The sequence below is a fragment of the Sebastes umbrosus genome, chromosome 9 (genome assembly GCF_015220745.1).
Source record: "Sebastes umbrosus isolate fSebUmb1 chromosome 9, fSebUmb1.pri, whole genome shotgun sequence".
In the NCBI taxonomy this organism is placed as follows: Eukaryota; Metazoa; Chordata; class Actinopteri; order Perciformes; family Sebastidae; genus Sebastes; species Sebastes umbrosus.
In genome coordinates, this window is record NC_051277.1 from 938049 (window position 1) to 951879 (window position 13831).

General features: G+C 41.2%; 2 long non-coding RNA genes across 2 annotated transcripts; both read right to left on the reverse strand.

Annotated features, from left to right (window-relative positions):
• Positions 1-353: 353 nt before the first annotated feature.
• Positions 354-12917, reverse strand: LOC119494564. Its single transcript, XR_005208239.1, has 4 exons — positions 12905-12917; positions 11537-11543; positions 10061-10068; positions 354-567 (listed from the first exon to the last, which is right to left on the reverse strand). It is a non-coding gene; the product is annotated as an uncharacterized LOC119494564 (long non-coding RNA).
• On the reverse strand, positions 3506-5504 carry LOC119494563. Its single transcript, XR_005208238.1, has 4 exons — positions 5455-5504; positions 4827-5004; positions 4643-4715; positions 3506-4511 (listed from the first exon to the last, which is right to left on the reverse strand). It is a non-coding gene; the product is annotated as an uncharacterized LOC119494563 (long non-coding RNA).
• Positions 12918-13831: the final 914 nt, after the last annotated feature.

Sequence of the window (13831 nt, forward strand, 5' to 3'; positions counted from 1 at the left end):
TTTAAATAAATGTAGTTTATAGTAGCTGACTCAGGACTTTCTCTGTATTTTCCTAGAAGTACTACTCTACTAGTTCATAACAAAACTGCTGGGATCAACAAGCCTGTTAAAGTTGCTCATGATATAGTTCTTTATTAATATTATTATTATTAATAAATAGAAAGTCTTTAGTGCAGAATTAAAAAGGCATACACTTCTTTATGAGCCATGTAATATCTTAAATCAACAACAGATTAAATAAAGGATATGTGTGATAATAAAGCTAAAAAGAATACATGTTATATTACACTGTTTTTGCACTAATGCACCTGGAGTAGGAATGTTAATAACTAACCGTTTAACAGTTAACCGACATTAAGCTATACCTACATTCACAGCTAGAACGCCACCAACAACCTCACACTCACCACTAATACACACACACGGTCTGTTGGACACTCACTAAAGTTACGCAGACTACGTGTGGCGGCGACGGCGAGCATGAAGCCTCCGGCAACGCTAGAGATGCTAAAGTAACACAAACACACACAGTTTGTTGGACACTCGCTAAAGTTATTCCGGGCAGACCTCGTCCCTACGCAGCGTTCACGATAACATGGATTACATACTAATTGATTTTGTGGGATATACACAAACTACAGTGCACTACTTTTCATCGCAGATTAATCACATTTTTTAATCTGTTCTAAATGTACCTTACCTTAGATGTGTCTCTTATCAACATGGGAGTGGACTAATATGCTGCTTTATGTAAATGTATGGTTATATTTATTATTGTAAATCAATGAACAACACAAATTAATGACAGATATTGATCCAGAAACCCTCACAGGTACTGCATTTAGCATAAAACAATATGCTCCCATCATAACATGTCAAACTGCAGCCCAACAGGCAACAACAGCTGTCAGTGTGTCAGTGTGCTGACTTGACTATGACTTGCCCCAAACTGCATGTGATGATCATAAAGTGGGCATGTCTGTAAAGGGGAGACTCGTGGGAGAACCCATTTACATTTACTGATCTGGAGGTCTCAGGTCAAGGGACCCCTTTGAACATGGACATACAGATTTTCCAAAGTTCAGAGCGTTATTTAACCTCTTCATGACCAGCTAGTCTGACCTGGTTGGTACCGATGGATTCATCAGGTTCTTTAGTTTACTATGATACCAGGATCTTAAGTCTAGCTTTAAAACTGAGCCGCTACGACCTCCGAGAGACCGACTTTTCAGGAGTTTTCTGAAGGTGTCCATAGAGACTTCCAAATCCCAAGTTTGCCTCAAGGGGCTTTACAATCTGTACAGCATACAACAGCCTCCATCTCTTCTCACTGGGTTCCCTTCATGCATCTGTGCTGCTGTTATGTCCAGTAACCTCAGACTACCTGTTAGCGTAGAGGTCGGTGGTGAGCTCTAGAATCCAGATGGCTTTAGGCAGCTGTAGGTGAAACATGTTCACTACCAGGCTTCATAGACACTCAGCAGTCACACCACCTTTACTCCCAAACATATGGAAATACCCCCCCAACAACACGCCTGTGGAATCAGCCTCACCCAGGGACAAGCACCTGCACCCGATAAGAAGAGCGTACAGGTCTCACGTTCCGATAAGGGGGGACGGTAATTCAGGAATATATTCAAGGCCTTCACCGTGTAACACCTGGGGGTGAGCAGCAGGATTTGAAAATGAATTCAGAAGCTCAGCAGCAGCATGAAGAGAGGCAAAGATGAGCTGCTGCAGAGCGAACAAAGTGTTTATCACACAGGCTGGTTTCCTGGAGGCTGTACAAGTTTCCTGGGATCCTCTGAAGAGATTTTCAGACGCGAGAAGTCGGGGATCTCCTCTGGAACACGAGCAGACAGAACCTGAATAGTTAAAGGGAGGATTAAAGGAGGAACACGCTGCTGCTGCTGCTCCTGCAGGACTGAGCGCTGCCAGTTCAGATCCTTCTGCTGTGGAAAGGGTTCAGCGCCGACTGGACTCCGGCCAGCGGCGGCGTTCCTCTGCGCCCGAGTCGTCTCGGTTCACGTGTTTGGGTTTCCACGGTTTCGGGTTCGACCTGTGGGAGCGCTCAATTAGAGCGACAGACCGCCTCGATCGATCGCAGACGGGCGTTTGAAAGTTGGCCAAGTCCTGCGGAGTTTGATCCGGCTGAGGCTCCGCTCGGCGTTTTGGCTTCCGAGACACTTTTCTGCTCATCAGCAGGAAACCCGAGGATGTTCGACTCACTCTGCCAGAGAATCTTCCATCCATTCACACGACCACAAAGATATTTTATCACTCCATCATTTATTTACAGCCGAGTCTTTCCATCATCATAGATAGAGGACAGGAGGAGGAGGAGGAGGATGAAGCATAGGATGAACATCAGATGAAAAAGAAGATAAAGACAGAGGAGATGGGGAGAGGAGGAGGAGGAGATGAAACCACAGTAGGTGAAGAATTAAAAACATGCTGTAAATCAAAGTTGGAATTCATTTTAAAAATACAGATATTTTATGTGTCAAAGGAGAAATTTAAATGATTAATTCATGTTAACGTGCACCGCTGATTAGTTTCTCATTTAATCACTTAATTATTCAAATTAATAAAAATGTAGTGAGAAATGGCCTTCATCCCTAATCTCTCATCCCTAATCTCTCTTCTCTAATCTCTCATCCCTAATCTCTCATCTCTAATCCCTAATCCCTCATCTCTAATCCCTCATCTTTCATATCTAATCCTTCATCCCTAATCCCTCATCTCTAATCCTTCATCTCTAATCCCTCATCTCTAATCCATCATCTCTAATTCCTCATCTCTCATCTCTATCCCTCATCCCTCATCTCTAATCCCTCATCTCTATCCCTAATCCCTCATCTCTAATCCATCATCTCTAATCCCTCATCTCTCATCTCTATCCCTCATCTCTAATCCCTCATCTCTAATCTCTATCCCTAATCCCTCATCTCTAATCCCTCATCATTCAGGTGGAGATTCAGATTAAACTGTTTAATCCAGAGTGATCGTTGTGAGGAGACGATATGGAGTGAAGATGAGAGCTCTTGAGGGAGGGAGTGAATTAAGCAATCTTACAGGGCAGTTTAGTCATTAGTCTGCCATTTCATTTTATTTGTCTATAGTCTGGAGGAACTCTGAGTCTCCGCTAACAAGCAGCGGGCCGAATACAGGAGCTCGTTACCTTCCTGGGACGCCATCTGGTTGGATCCTCACTCAGTTATACTGTCGCTGTTTGACTGGCAGAGTCAGCGTCTGACAGAGATCATGATGTCGTCAGGTACTAGAGATGAAACGCTATGATAATTCATATTATAGTGACCGAAATGATCACGGTATTATCAGTGTTAACGCGGTATTGTTCATTGTACTGACATAAATACGCAGTACAGAGTCTGGTATAGGAGCCAACACATGCTGTAGGATAGCTGATCCACCTTAAGGCTAAATTATCGCTAACTTCATGGCTAACCTCCGTCACAAGCAAGACACGGGAACTTGGCTTGGGTCTTGAGGGGTTGTAGCATTTATTCAACTAAACTGTTCACGCACACTGCACCGCTACGTTCACAGCTATAACGAGCAGAGCACTTTTGTGATACACACAAACTCTTCAAACATTTAACAACAAAACACCCTGAAAGTGATAAGGAGACGTATTTAATCTGAGTATTTTTCACACCTTCTGGCACAAACATTGTGATTTAATTGTTCTCATATTTGCTTTTGTAATACATCTTCTCTTTTCCTAAATACCCATTTAAGTAATGTTCAGTATCGATATCAGTAACATTATAACAATAAAAATCAAATTAAAAGAAAGTTTGAAACGGTAATACTAAACGTCTGGAACTTTACCAGTTTATCCTTGAACCAGTAAAGTAAACCCCAGAGGACCCAGAGAAAGATTTACTATCACATCTACACTTCTGAAGTACAGTATGTTTAAACATTGTTATATTAATATTATATTAATATTGTGCCAGACCTGCACATTCTAGAGCAACCTCTAGCTGCTCAGGTCTATTTTATAATCTAGACTGGACTGAACTCTCTCCAGAGGTCCGTCCGATGTCTCTTCCTCAGAGTCACTGGGACACTTAAAGAAGGACTAATACATACTGTATGATAAGAGACAGCCTGTGTCCCAGAGAGAGAGAGGGAACTCTGTAGTTTAACCACTAACTTTAATCTTTGTAAACAGTTGATAGGTTTTATAACAGCTGGTTTAATGAGCCCCCACCCCCCCCCATACTGTACTCCTCCTGTCCACTATGTGCATATTTAATAATGTCTGCATCTGTTTCTCATCAGGCTACTAAAGCAAGAAACACTGCATGAACCCTGGAATAACAACCAGCAGACAACAAACACACAATCACAGTGTAGATGTCTACAGTCAGAGCTCAACATGAAACCATCAGATCAGACAACAATCACTGAGTCCTTCAGTCAGCTCAATCACAACCTGAAAACTCTCAGCAGAAAACTCCTCCTCAGGATCAACAAGCAAACTATCAGAATAATAATAATAATAATAATAATAATAAACATACTCAGTTTGAGAACTACACAGATGAAACCAAGTGACGCATCGTGCGTCTAATATACAGCTCAGCGAATCTCCGGTAAACACCGGACCTACCTCTCAATACCCGGTTTCCGGTGAGCTGGATGGAGGTTCGGGGATCCGGATGAAGTCGGAGAATAATCCGGTTCTGCAGCAGAACAGCTGAAATATGAATGACGGACTTTATTTTGGCTCGTTGGCAAAACCGGTAGTCCCACAATGTGAGTAGACCTGTGTGCACCATCTTGGTTTGAACTACCTTGCAGGTATTCCTTCAGCTGATTGGTGGGTGCGTGACGCAGGGGGCGTGACGCGTGACGCAGGGCGCATGCGTAACCTACTTGGAGGCGCCGGGACGCCATATTGTTGTTAAAGCTGCAGAAGTCTTTCTGTGATCTTTGATCAATATCCAACATCAGTGTCTGTTACGCCTCTGTCTACGGGAGGTCAGACGCAGCATTAAAATATGAAGAATATTCCCTCCCCGGTCCCCGAACCACAATCTCAGGACTAGATGTTTGAGTTAAGTAAAAAGGTTTATTACCAAACTCAATTCAACAAACAAAAACAATGAGACAAATGAACTCTGGGTGAACTAAGACCCAAACAACAAACTAAATCTATCTTTTAAACACCCTGACTAACCTCAATCTAAAATATCAAACTAACTAAATACAATGACTAAGTGTGTCTCCCTGGGATCCAGCAGATGAACAGCAGAACAAGTTAATAAAAGAGAAACGGCAGTTCACCCCTACCAAACATTTTACTAATTCTGAAACAAAGAAAAAAGACGATTTCAAGTTATACAATCCAACTAAACTACTAATCCAACTAAACTACTCGAGCACTAAGGCTACTAAATCCACACTAATTCATAAATTAACCTCAAAGGTTAGGAGGCCTAGGACAGAATGAGGCTGCTGTCAGACTGCTGGGCACCAGAGCATTTTAAACTGCTGGGATGATTGTTGGACCAATCAACAGCCGACACAGCCCAGACCGAACCCACACCTCCAGCCAATCAGAGAGCGAGGACCTAAATAAGAAAACAAAGATCCTCACCACACAAAGACACTCACTCTGACACAAAACAAAGTCACACAAAGATCCTCAAAAGATGAAGGGCACTCACTCTGACACAAAATACAAATACATTTCAATACCTGTCCGGAGCCGTAACAGCGTCACAACCAGGGAGGCAACATCTCTGGAATATTCAAGCTGGAAACTTTGCATGAGAATTAAGAAGAAATAACAGGAATGAAATATATAATGATGTATTTGCACGGACTATATTCTCATGTCATATGGAGATAGAAACAAACCAGATCATAAGCAGACTGAACTTCTAATAAGGGCCGGCTCTAGCCCTTTTAGTGCCCTTTTTATATTCATAACTTACTGTATTTATTATAATATAAATAAACAATTGTTCCCTGATATTGTCGGCTTAAAGGTGTTTAGTCAGTTTTACTTATATTAACAAATACATGCAGCCGGGCAGATGACAAAGTGTGAGAAAGAGAGTTACAGGAGTGAAAAGTATATTTCGTTCTTTATTTCTTTATTTGTTCATTTGATACCTCGATGCAGAAAATGAGGAAGGGCGCCCAGCCGCATTTTATTTATTCATTTATGTATTTATGTATGTATTTATTTATTTATTTATTTATTCATTTATTTACTTATTTATTTATTTTCTATTCATTTCATTCAGATGGACCAGGGCCCCCAGAAGATGGCACCCGGAGGCGATCGCCTATATGCCTTCAACAATTCAGTGGTTTCAAACTTTACTTAAATGAGATGATTCATTTAACATTATTTTGACCTTTTATATTTCATATGAAACAAAATAAAAGACTTCTCTCCAATCATGTTCCTTTCAGACCTCCATCTCCTCTCCATGAACCTCCTCGGTGTCAGACTCTGAAGCCAACATGTGATGGAAGTGTGCGGGAAATTGTGCAAAATTCCCACTTCCGTTGGAAAATGTACAAAAATGTTCCATAAATGTCAATCTTCCTTTGCAACCCCTCACAACAGATGCTTATTTTGTAACAGGAGATCTGAACAGTTTCATAAAGTAGAATAAAATAATAAACGTGTGTTGTGGTGAAAGGAAGAGGTGCATGCAGGTGTTCTAAAAAACAACAACAGGAAGTCGGTTATTGTGGTTTGTCCCGCTGGTTTGACCTTCTCTCCAACACGGCAGGAAGTTGGAGCTGCAGCGCCGGCTGTGACACACGGCTCACTGAGGCAATTAAGGTATTATGGAGGCAATTTGCATCAAAAATCATCCTCATAAATCAGTCAAAATCTGAACATGATACAGCATCGGACACACACATTTGTAGATTCAGTGTGATACTTTCTGAGGCCGGATGACCATCACAGATAAACATCCATAAATCTGCTTAGAAAAAGATGCTCGTAGCTCCAGAACCTGCCTGGAAATCACTAACCAGTTTATATATATATATATATATATATATATATATATATAGGGTATGTGTCTTTTCAGGGCTGATCCTCTTTGACTCTCTCAGCTATTCCACCACTAATCGAGCCTCCAGCTTGTTTCAACCCCGACCGTCAGGCCGAGTGCGTGTTGATCTGTTTCATTGCTGTTTATTCTCTCGCAGCTCATCAGTCTCCTCGCATGTTTAGCTCCAACTCAAACACCATAATGCTCTTATTTCACCCCGAGTGTGAGTGTGTGTTTATCCCGTGTGACAGCTGTATGTGCAAAGTGTGGAAACATGCATGTGAGTCACACCGAGGACACTGAATCAGATTGCATGTTGTTGGATGACGTGTTAAGTGGAGAGCATTGTATTCTTTCACCGGAGTCGACGTGCAACTCAGTCTGTGTCTTTGATTCAAGACCTCTTATTGTCAAAACATGGCACGTTTCTATATTAAGAATACGCTGTCAAATAAAATCTATATCAGAAAATACTTTATTTTAAATGATATTTTAAAAAGTTTGTTATATTTATTACTGATATTTGTGGAATTAGTCCAATAAAACAAAGTAAAAAGTAAAATATTTCCTTGTGAAAGGCAGTGTAAGAGAAAAACAAAGTCTAAAATCTAACTGGTGTTCTCTGCAGAACTGCATTCAAGTCAAAATATTTATTTCTAAGCTCCATTATAAACAAGACGAAGCAATGATCATTCACATTCCTCTCTTATGTAATGGCACCATTAAGACATTCTCTTTCAGTTTGGCAGCAACAAGAATTTTTGGAATGAATGATTAAAAATTGGGAGAAATATTTCTCTCTTTGTCAAAAGGAGAAAGTCGAACTCCATTTCTCCCTCTTCTTCTTCTTCTTCTTCTTCTTCTTCTTCTTCTTCTTCTCTCTTTTAGGTCGCTGCCTGGAGGCCCGAGGTCACGTTGCCGCTTAATTAGCGAGATGCTTGAAAAGGCTCCCGGCAACGTCGACACAAGACGTCGTCGACAAGATCCCACGCGACGTGTTGCCCCGGGTTTCCATGATTCATCCCCGCGGAGAGCGATGTGATGTCACTGCGCTCATGTAGGATTAATCCTCCGCTGTGTGTGAAGTGTGTCGTTGCTTAAAGGCAGTTTGGGAGAACGTAATGGAGGGTTATGAGACCTGGGGGGTGGCGGTGGGGGGGTTGGGGAGCAGCTGGGGCTGTTGGTTCTGCTGCTGATATGGGTCAATGTTGATGGATGGAATGGATGAATTTCTTTTCTCTTTTTTTTAATTTCCAATTTTCCTCTGGGAAATAATGTCTGTGGACAGAAAAGAAGCTCTCAATATTGTTGCGGGTCTGTTTGCTTGGCAAAGACTCATTATACTGGATATTACTGTGGCAGGAGCCCAAGGGGGGTGGGGGGTGGGGGGTGGACCCTTCTGATGAAAATATTGATGACCCTGAAGCCAAAAATATATAAGTGAAAGTTTCAGAAGAAGAGTTAGTGAGTTTGGAAACTTCCAGATGAGCCGAGGTGCTGTGAGCCGCTGACTGATGCTGAACATCTATAGAGGAGATTTACATCCGCACAACGGGAAGTAGAACGGATGTTCAGCTACTTCTCATCCATGTTGGGTTATTACCACATATCAGTGTAACTTGAGCATTCACAGCAGGTCAAGGTCAAGATCAAGGAAAACTTTATTATCCCCTAGGGCAGGGGTCAGCAGCCTTTACTATCCAAAGAGACATTTTAGGCAAAAAAAACAAAATCAAAAATGTGTCTGGAGCCACAAAACATGTGATCATTGTGATGAAGGTAACACAGTTTATAGTCTAAGTATATAGTATATAAGTCTAATGCAGTGAGGGCCAAAGAGACAATGTACTACGGAGTATTAGGGCCACATTGAGGGAAAAAACATCTGAGATTTACAGAATAAAGTCAGAATATTACGAGAAAAAAAGAAAATAACACGAAAATTTTGATTTTTTTCGCATAATATTCTGACTTTATTCTCGAAATCTCAGATTTATTTTTTTTCCCTCAATGTGGCCCTAATACTCCGTCGTACCATCGTACAATAGACATACAACAATGATCAATAAAATTGAAAATGTAAACAAAAATACAGTTATTCATTTCCACTAATTTTTTTATAAATCCACAGGGAGCCGCTGGAGAGGAGCTGAAGAGACGCATGTGGCTCCGGAGCCGCAGGTTGCTGACCCCTGTGAGACCACACAGCTGTCACACAACAACAATAAACACACTAAATAGCTTATTAAAGGCGATTAATAAAAAAAGGCTTACAACATACAGCATTAAGGGAAACCAATCACAGTCAGAACAAAATAATTTCTGAGCCTGTCGGTCCGACATGTAGGCAGACTGTATCTGCGGCCTGACGGCAGCAACCTGAACTCAATGAGACGGCTAGGATCAGCGAGGATCAGCTAGGATCAGCGGGGACCGACTGAGCCTTCTTCAAGGTCCTGCTTTGGAACAGAGGAGTCAAGTCATTGAGGGTGGCGCACTTTGACTATACCCTGCAACCTGTTCCTGTTTTTTGAGGGTAAGCAACCCGTACCAGCTGATAAAAGAGAAAGTCAAGACAGACTCGATAAAACAAGAATAAAACATTTTCATAAAAGTGTTGTCCAACTAAAAACTACAAAGTTTACGGTAAAAATACATCTGCTGATCAGCTTTTTTACTCAACAACAGGCTGTAAGACAATATGATATTCATGTGTTGTTACGATGATTGACTGGCAGTAAAATAAAAGTATAATCAGTTTTTTTTTCCAGTTGTGAACATCTGGAGTTTCATTCTCCTGGTCTAAAGAGTTAAACTGAGCTGTTAGACTGAGTGGGTGTCTGGATCAGGTGATGATTGGTTATGTGAAGCTACAGGAAGTGAAACTGCGTCAGCTGTCAGCACCGAGGTGGAGACGTTACTGACTCTGCAGCAGCTTAACTGCTGAGTCTGTGTAGTGGTGTTTCTAACAGCGAGGACATCTCACCGCCTGCACACTTTACACACTGCTCTTTATTTCCCCACTCTAATGGTAACATACAGGCACCACATCACGTGTCCGGTTAACCCTTGACCTCCCGGAGGTGACGTACACTACAGTACCAATCAGCTGAACAACATCAGAAGGTGTTTTCTTTGTTTCTGACGATGGAGCCACGCAACCCCCAATACAGTAGAAGAAGAAGAAGAAGACCACGACGATGAAGAAGAAGATGATGACCACGATGACAATGAAGAACTTATATAAATAAATATAATAAAGGAAAATAGCTAAAGCAACATCTTCTCATCTGTCTCCGGGTAAGAAAGTAAAGAAATGTGGGCCTGTCCCTTTAAAAGGAGAATCACTACTCTGTGTTCAGCCAACAAGCCCAGACAGACTGACAGCTTCCTCTGCTGCAGAACGGAGGTTGACTGTTGGGAATAGATGCTCCGATATGGGATGGAAATAATAAAACACTGTGTGATGAAGAAAATAACGCAACATGGCTCCAATATAACTGGATCCGTCCCGATGTGAAAGCAGCTCTGAGCTCTCTGAGAAACTCGTCTTTTAATCTCCAAACTGCAGAAAAAGTCTGGGTGGAAGCCGGACGGACGTTTGTAATGAAGTGATTCTGTATCGAAGAGAAATCCGCCCGGTCGACTGCTTATTGGTTTCAGACTCTGGGGCTCGGTATTAGAGGGTTTGTGGGTGATTGATGATGTCTTCCTTTAATCAGAGAGGTGATTCATCAGGGTTTTATTTTTCAGGATTTCAGGTGTTTGTGACACATAGTTCCCATTCATTCCAATCAGAAGCACATTAGTGTTGTTTCTCTCTCTCTCTCTCTCTGGATCCTGATCACAGCTTTGATTAGTTTCTGAAAGTAAAACATGCTAATCTCTGCCAGAAACCGTCAGCTTCACTGGAAGTGAGGAGAGGTCTCTGTAAACGGCCTTCTTCCTTTAAAGTAGACGTAAATACTCATTAATCTATATATAGATATATATACCTCCATAAGTCTTTCTCTCTTTTTATTCTACGTCACTAACTCTTACCGTAACATTTATATGCAGATGTGTTGACATGCAGTCAGAACAGGATACATGGCGAACAAATGACATGCGGGAATCAAGAAAGGCGTACTATCGTACGCTCAACACCTTTCACATTATAGTGGCATTTATACGCCTTATCTGTACTTTAGTCTATTTTTAAAAATATCTCTCTACCTCAGTTCTTATCCCGCATTATATTCCATATTTGACATTTCTTAATATCTATATCTCCTATATTTTATGATATTATTTTATATATACTCTGTATTACTAACCTTTTTACTAATATGTTTGCACTATTGAACTGTGATGCTGGAAACTTGAATTTCCCTCGGGATCAATAAAGTTACTATCTATCTATCTATCTATCTATCTATCTATCTATCTATCTATCTATCTGTCTTTATCTTTCCGTGCTAACGGGCTGGGTATATCACGACAGCCCTAATTTAGAAAATGGAAAAACAAAGTGAAAACAATCGCCACCAGTTCCTGGAGCTCAACTTGACATGATCAAATAGTTTTAGTTGTAATGATTAACAGTCAAGAAACTAAAGAAAACAAGGAAATCCTCACAAATGAGAAGCTGGAACCAGATCAATAATTAATTGATTATCATAGCTGCTGTCTACTTCCTGTTGACCAGCTGATTAATGGACTCTTTGTCTCAGTCGACTCTGAAGACGGAGGAGCTACAATCATCAATGTGTTTTTATAACTGACAAATATTTAACGTTGAATTTGAGAAGTGAGACGGATCAATCACAGACTCTTCAAATGAGAGAGATTTCACGGTGGGAGTGTTTTTAACGTCAACCTTTATAAGAGGACATAATAACACGTCCAGTCTGGTCTGCTTGTGTTTAACACTGCAGCTCCGGCCCTGACAGTTATTCATTCACATTGATATTCATATTGGATGAATGCTTCAAGGTTCACCCGCACAGAGAAATCACAACAGTATACAGTCACCTGTTATATCACACATTGACTCCAACAGAAACGCCGTGCATTCCAGAGGAGGAATGTGCAGCACATCGACAGACACATCGACTAAAAGTTTCTTTATTGACTGAACACTCCGGCGCTCTGGTATTCATGTTCTCTCCCAAATGAGCCGTGTGTCTTGTATTCATTTGCTTTTGTAAACGAGCTGCGTGCGGCATGTGGAATGTGTCGAATAGCTTTCTACATTTTCTTTTATATTTCACTGTGATCCATTAGCATGCACACGCACGCACGCACGCACGCACGCACGCACGCACGCACGCACGCACACACACACACACACACACACACACACACACACACACACACACACACACACACACACACACACACACACACACACTCTCTCTCTGGGTAAACAGGGCAGAAAAGCAAACACAGCAATATCGACCGGCGCTCGTGCATTTGCATTAGTGTCCACTCCTCACTGACTGTTCACCGCAGTCTAATTCAAATTGAGGGCTGCAGTAAATTTACAGAGTGAGCCGACGATATTAACCAAATTAAACACTAAATTTAAGCGTGCCTTTTTGCCTCTCTCCTGCCTGCTTTTGGTCTGAAAACAAGGTTAGTCTTCAGTCAGGAGGAGGAGGATTTAATGCTAAGTGAACTTAGCCGCTGTAAAACTGTCGTCGGAATGGATACCTCAATTCTCTCGGCTCGCACGACTTTTCTTTTCGCAGTATAGGACGGTGAGCGCAGTAAATTTCAGACCAGGATAGACAGACATTAGCTCAGCAGGATGTGGGGGGGGGGGGCAGCGTTAGATTCTCCTCAGCTGGTTACCATGAATTCACTGCTAAACAAACAACCAACCAGCTGCAAACCCAGAGGAATATCTGCTTTATAAGAGCATGTTCTCTCTGATGAAAGAAGACGCTGCAGTGCCTGAAACTAGAATGTACTAAAGAATCAATGACAGGAGGAATAGAACACCAACAGAAGAATAAATAAAACTCCTCATTATCTTTTATTCTGTTGCCATCTCACAACAGATTCAATCAGCTTGAGATTTCAACTTGGCCAGACCATCCAGATGATTGACATGCACACCGAACTGCCTGTTTTCAGGATAGAAATGCTTCTAAAGAAACTTTAAAAATCACATTTAAAAAGGAAAAACAACTCCCAATAATCATGTGCAACAATTTACATGAAAAAATGCTTGTCAATGAACGAAGCGTAACCTGCGTTAACAAGATGTCAGGAAAAATCTGTAGTAGTCGCTGCTGAGTCAGCACATGGAAATGTAGGAGCAACTTATTTCATCCAGCCGGTCATCAGACATTAACATGATGTCATCAGACATTAACATGATGTCATCAGACATTAACATGATGTCATCAGACATTAACATGATGTCATCAGACATTAACATGATGTCATCAGACATTAACATGATGTCATCAGATTTTAACATGATGTCATCAGACATTAACATGATGTCATCAGACATTAACATGATGTCATCAGACATTAACATGATGTCATCAGACATTAACATGATGTCATCAGACTTTAACATGATGTCATCAGACTTTAACATGATGTCATCAGACATTAACATGATGTCATCAGACATTAACATGATGTCATCAGACATTAACATGATGTCATCAGACTTTAACATGATGTCATCAGACTTTAACATGATGTCATCAGACATTAACATGATGTCATCAGACTTTAATATGTCATCAGACATTAACATGATGTGATCAGAC